Source organism: Echinops telfairi, unplaced genomic scaffold (assembly GCF_000313985.2).
Source record: "Echinops telfairi isolate 266 unplaced genomic scaffold, ASM31398v2 ScPeMD7_7424;HRSCAF=8462, whole genome shotgun sequence".
Classification (NCBI taxonomy): domain Eukaryota; kingdom Metazoa; phylum Chordata; class Mammalia; order Afrosoricida; family Tenrecidae; genus Echinops; species Echinops telfairi.
The window spans coordinates 84,996,983-85,003,569 of record NW_022111324.1 but is presented as its reverse complement, the minus strand read 5'-3'; positions in this window follow the sequence as shown (position 1 = coordinate 85,003,569).

The window sequence follows — 6,587 nt, the reverse complement described above, 5'->3', positions numbered from 1 at the left end:
TACTGCACCCTGACCTGCTCATCTTTTCCCTATGGCCCCTCTGTGAAGGGATGTCCAATAGTCTACAGATGGGCACTAGGTCTCTCCATGCCTCCACCCCCACCCCATTAACCTTGGGTTTGGTTTTATTCTGGGTCTTAGATGCTGATATTTGATCCCATCAACACCTCGTGATCGCATGGGCTGGTGCGCTTCTTCCATGTGGGCTTTGTTGCTTCTGCGCTAGATGGCCGCTTGTTTACCTTCAAGTCTTTAAGACCCCAGATGCTATATCTTTTGATAGCTGGGCATCATCATCTTTCTTCACCACATTTGCTTGTGCATGCATTTTGTCATCAGCAATCGTGTTTGGAAGGTGAACATCTTAGAATGCCAGATTGTTAGAACAAAGTGTGCTTGAGTCACACAATTGTTAATATAGTAAAGAGCATTAAGTTGTTTTTTTAAAAGAAATACATTTGATTATATATGAATTATATCTCAATTAAAAATTTAGGAAGGAAATGAAAGAAATTAAAGCCTGTTTTCTTTCTGTTATTCCAGAAGAACTTATAAAATAATTTTATTAAATACTTTAGGAAATAAAATACAGTAGAATCAATTCATTTATTGTTTCAACAACTATTTACTTGAGCATTTATTTTGTGCCTATTTTGAACACTGAATATTTTTAGATTCAAACTTATTTTGCCATTTTGGAAATTTTACCTCTTAAGAAATTGTATAGTTATGCCTGTAATTGATAAACTCGCTTATTCTTGTGCCTTGCATTCCCAAGAGAGGGGATACCTTCTAGACAGGTATTCTTAGTTTCACCCTCTATTGACATAAGAAAATTCAAGTGATTATTCCCACTCTATGCACTGCCCACCCCACCACCTCCTAGGGGAAAAATGGGATACCTCCATGTGGCTACTAGATACCCAGAGCCACGCATACCTAATATATTCCACTGGTTCACAGATACATCCTTTTTGCTGGCCTTAGCATCAGGAAAGGGTATCTTCACTGTGGTAAGCGGAGGGAACAAGGCCCTGCCTTTGGACGGAGGTCCAATGCTTAGCTCTCATGTAAATCAAGTCCTGCTCTCTGATTCCTGACCTCCATGAGGTAGCCTTGATATGTGCAGGATAAAGAGTATAATGTGGCTATCCAGTGTGAGTTTGAACATCTAATTTTCTGTTTCCAATAATTTTTGAGATATAATTCAAATGTCATACACTTCCAGAATTCAGTCATATTTTAAAAGAATTGTATATGCATCACCACAATCAGTTCTAGTACATCCTCTCCCTCCCATATTCATTATTTGCTCTCCAATTCCCCTTAACCTCCCACTCCGTATCCCTGATAAATTGCCATGTCAATTGTTCTCTCTCTGTATCTGTCCCTTTTGTGCTTCATAAACTGGGAAATATACCCCAAAATGTGTACCTATATACTCATGTATAAGTCGAGTTTTTCAGCACATTGTAAATGCAGTTTTTGTGGTAAAATTAGGTGCCTCGGCTGATATTTGGGTTGGCTTATACTTGAGTATATATATGTTTTTAAAAGAAGAAAGACAAGACCACTCACAAAATTAAAATTTAAATCTAAAACAAATCCTGAATGGGTCAAGAGGAAGATCAAATGATCAAGTGTCATACTATACCACAGTTCCATCCCTTATATGCAAGTTTACAATGATCTAATAGCAAGACTATTTGAGTCCCTTGATTGTGCTCAGAGAGGATCTACCAGAGGCTTAATCTGAATAGGTATCCTGCAGGTGGATTTTGGGCTCCCTTAGTCCTCCATAATCCTCTGAAAATTGTTCATATTTGAGCTCTGATATCTTTAACTTCAATCATATTTGGATTTTGGATTTGTCATCTTTAGTCAGACAGGCTGGTGTGCTTTTTCCATGTGGGCTTAGTTTGATGCCTCACTTAGATGGATTCTTGCTTGAATATAAGCCTTTAAGACCACAGATGCTATTCCAATTGATAACTGGGCACTATCTGCTTTCTTCATCACACTTTGCTGTAGCACCCATATCATCAGGGTTCGTTTTATAAGGGTGAGTATCAGCAGTGCCATATCATAAGAACTAAATGTTCTTGAGTTGGGGGTTAGAATTAATGTATATGGGAGCCCAGAATCCATTCACTTGTCTATTGATTATGTACAACTCTGGTTAGAGGTCTCATTGTCATTTATGATATAGAACATTACCAATTATCTCTGTGGTGCATAAGGCAATGCTACTGATAGTGTCATTAATGTATCCACTGGCATAGAATATAGCATACTGTTGAAAAAAGGAGGTTATGCAAGTATAGTCCAGCTTCAAACCACAGTCTATGAGTTGTTCATTTTTTAGCAATTGAATTCTTAAATGATTGAGCTCTGTTTACATTGACCATGGAGGTTGGTGCCAGTGGAAAAATTCCAGTAACATTCATTTACAAAGGCAGATCCTTATCTATCAGATTAATACATGTCATATTAAGGCAAATATGGCATTAAAATAGTGAATGCATGATGGTTCTAGGCCACCTTTCATTGGAAATCCGCAAAGTCATGGATCCTAGCCAAAGTTCAATGATCGCCAATTGCACTGCCTTGGGTGGCTGTCATTTGTTTCGTCTCCTACCAGGGTGTTCTAGCCTTAGGGTCAAGGGCTACAGGTATTTTGAGGCAGACCCCAGTTCATTCAGTGGGGTTTTCAGGTTGAGCCCTTCTGGTGTGGCCTATTAGGGATGCCATGTTACCCCAAAAGACAGAATCTGAGGTTATCATAGGATATAGCACATGGCAGGTTCACAGAGGGCTGTATAGGAACTAATTTAAAAATGTCTAACTAGCAATGAAGTACTGGGCTTATTTTCCCCTTGGGTTCTAAATAATTATTGTTGAGCATACCTTCCCAATTCACCAACAGAAATATAAATGCCTCCTCTGAAATCTAGATGTTCCCCTCCCCTGATCTTGACTTGACTTTGCAGCATGGCTCCTTTCTCATTCCTGTGAGTGTCTGTTGATTTGATGAAATCTTATATGAATATTGTATGACATCAAGTGGGTGGCCTGCTTTCTGTTCGCGCTTCTGGAAGAAGTCATCCATCTGATATGAGGTTTCCTCTTTCAAGGTGGGTCTTAAGATGTGCATAAAAGGGTGTGTGTTTGTGATGTATAGTTCATGGACAGTAGTCAGGCTCTCTACCCCTTTGTCTGGGAATTGGTCTCTAAAAATGTATTTATTTGGTGTTTTTCCTTATAGTAGTGGGCTCATACAATATTTTTCCCATTTTGAATGACTAACTTCACTCAGCACAATGGCTTACAGGTCCTTCCTTAATTATCATGCAGTGCTTTATGCTGTCATTGCTGTTTTGCATAGTATTCCATTGTGTGTATGTACCATAGTTTATTTATTCATTCTACTGTTGGACATATGGGCTTGCTTCCTGTTTCTTGCTATTGTGAACTTGCACACATGATCTTACTGACATGTAATGTTTCAGCATATTCACAGTAATTTTCAGCATATTACTTTTTGAAAAATGAAATTATCACCTCTTGAGCTTGTGATATTTATATGCCTGTAAAAGTAACATCAAACTGATATGATAAGCAAATAAATTAAGAAAAAGGAATATATGAATTATGGATAACATTGCAAAACTGGTGAATTCCTGGAGACTTGGCAGTTGTTTGAACATATCAAGTGAATGGCAAGCAATTTAAAATCAAGAAAAGTGTACTTCAGTATATCCTTTCACCATAATTATTCAATCCTTATGTTGAGCAAACAACCAGAGAAGTTGGTTATTTGAAAATCATCGCATCATGATTGGAAGAAGACTCATTAACAACCGTGATATGAAGACAATAGAACCTTGCTCTCTGAAAGTGATGAGACCTTGAAGCACTTATGAAAATCGAGACTACAGTCTTCACTGTGGCTTTTATCTGGACATAAAGAAAATAAATATATTTATAACTGGACTTATAAGTATCATAATGATAAATGGAGTAAAGATTGACCTTGCCAATGATTTCAGTTTATTTGCATCTGCAATATAAAAACAGCAACCAAGAAATCAAGCAATTATTACATTGGACAAATCTACCGCAAAAAAACTCTAAAGTGTTAAAAAGCAAAGCTGTCACCTTGAGCACTAAGGTGTGTCTGATCTACACCAAAGTATTTTGAATTTCCTAATATGAGAGTAAGTCATGAAGTACTGCTACTAGGTTTCCCGTTCACAAGTACATGAGTTTATTCCAAACAAATGTGTTTGTCTCTGTGATTGATGAATGGTGAGACCTCATGCCATGTACTTTGGGCATGTCATCAGGAGGGACCAGTTCCTGGAGAAAGACAGCATGGTTGGTAAAGTGTAAGGCCAATGTAAAAGGGGAAGGCTTTCAATGTGACATCCAGTGTGATATACTGACAAAATGGCCAAGACAATAAGCTGTTAGTACTGAACCAGTAAGTGTTTTATTTTGTTGTACGTTGGGTTCATTATGAGTTAGAACTGACTCACTGACATCTAACAGAAATTATAGTTCTTGTTTAAACAATACTTGGTCAAAATTTATACTTACAAATAACTGACTATGGCTAGTTCAATCTCTGCTGGTGCGTGGGTGTGTATGTACATGCATACTGGTATGTGTAATATTTTAGTATCACTTTTATTTATATCTTCAAATTTACTTTAAATAAATGTGAATTCACAATAAAAATATGTGACATGTGTTAATCTACAAGACATGGCCCCACCCTTGTAAATGAGTGTTACTGAAAGGATTACTGTATCTCTAACGCTCACAGTATGTGTAACTAGTGTCTAGTGACCCACATTTTAAAGATCTACAAGTTAATAATTCATGTATGAAAGTCTGATAAGAGGTCTTACACATGTATAAAATCCTTAGCTTAACATTGTTTTACTATTGACTCAAATAACGTTACTATCAGAGCTGTCTTAAGCTCAATTGGGGAAGATATCCAAAACGGGGCCATGGGCTTACAGAAACAGTAGTTATATGAGTGGATTTTGAGCTCTCACTTGATTGTAGCCTTCATTTAGGAACAATTAGTTCTTGGGACATAGTCCTGTCTAGTCCTCACTCTCCTGAGGAAATCACTGAAGAAACAGGTGCTATAGAAAGGTGTGATGAAGAAATCAAACAGTGCCCAGCAATAATGAAAACTAGCATATGAGATCTTAAAGGCTTGTCTCAAAATAAACAGCCATGTAAGTGAGGAATCAGCTACGTCCACATGGAAGAAGCACGCCAGCCTATGTCATCCAAGGATCACAAATAATAAGATCCAAGCTTGGAAGAGGAAATGGTACCAGCACCTAAATTTTAAATACCTGGTTTGTGGAAAGCTATGAATGATAGTGGCAGCCCCAAATCCATTTACAGGGTCCCTATGTGGATTGAGTGCCCAGTGAATTCCCAAGGTACACACACTATGAATGTTCACAGCCCTAATATCAAAGAGCATTTTTAAAGTGGGTTTCAACAGCTATACTTAGACTAGAAATCTAATGTAACACCTTGTCATTTGATGCCCCTCTGGAGCCAATGTGAATTTATTCTAAATTTTTAATACTGTCTGCTTTCTTTTAGATTGAGGTCTAGTTTTATATGGTCATTGTTGCTGAGACCTTGTTTTCCGTTTTCCCTTGTTTTGTATGTTTATCTGTTTAGAGAAACCAGGATGAATGGAATTATGATGACAGTGGTTTGATTGATGATTGCCTGGGGCATGAAAGGGGAGGGTGAGGGAAGTCAGAATCGATATCAGTGACTACAAGAAGGAAGAAAAGTTTCCAAAGCTGTTTATGATGTTGTTTGTACAATTTTTCTTAATATGATTGAATTATTGTATTGTATTATGTACTAATTAAACTTCAATTAAAAAAACCAAGTGTGAAGGCACAATCCCCTTTTTTACCATCTATTTCATGTCAGAGGAAAACAATAATATTTATTGCTTTTTCTGAACTTGGCAAGTCTCATACAAATGTGTCATACTGGCCGACTAGACAGAAAACCTGTCTTAGAATTACAGTTCCTGGCTTCTTGATCTTGTGATTCAAAAAGACTTGGAAAAGAGAGTATGGGTTTGAGTATGGGTGCTAGGTCATGAACTTTAGACCAGTCAACCCACTCTCACCTTCTTTTTTCCCTGTAAAGCAAGTCCACAGGTGTCAGTGGCCAAACTCAACCCGTCTCTTTATTGCTGCATTTCTCCCACTTCCACTCAACAAAGTACCGAGAGTAATACATTATGGTACCTTTGGAGTGGGGTACTGGAGAAACAAATCATAAGATGGAGAATAGATGTTTGTTTGACCTCTCCCTCATGGTAATTTTTCTTCTTTGTCTAGCCAGAGATCTGATAAAGCCACACTATTTACTCTGTTGTGTTTCTGGGGAAAATATGGGAAGTAGGAAAATAGAAAGCTTGTAAGTCAACTTGCTTCAGCTTTTAAAATTTGATCTTTAGATGGGTTTAGGCTATGCCTGCAAAGAAAGTGTTGAAAAGATATGCCTCACCCAGTGCTCTGGAATCC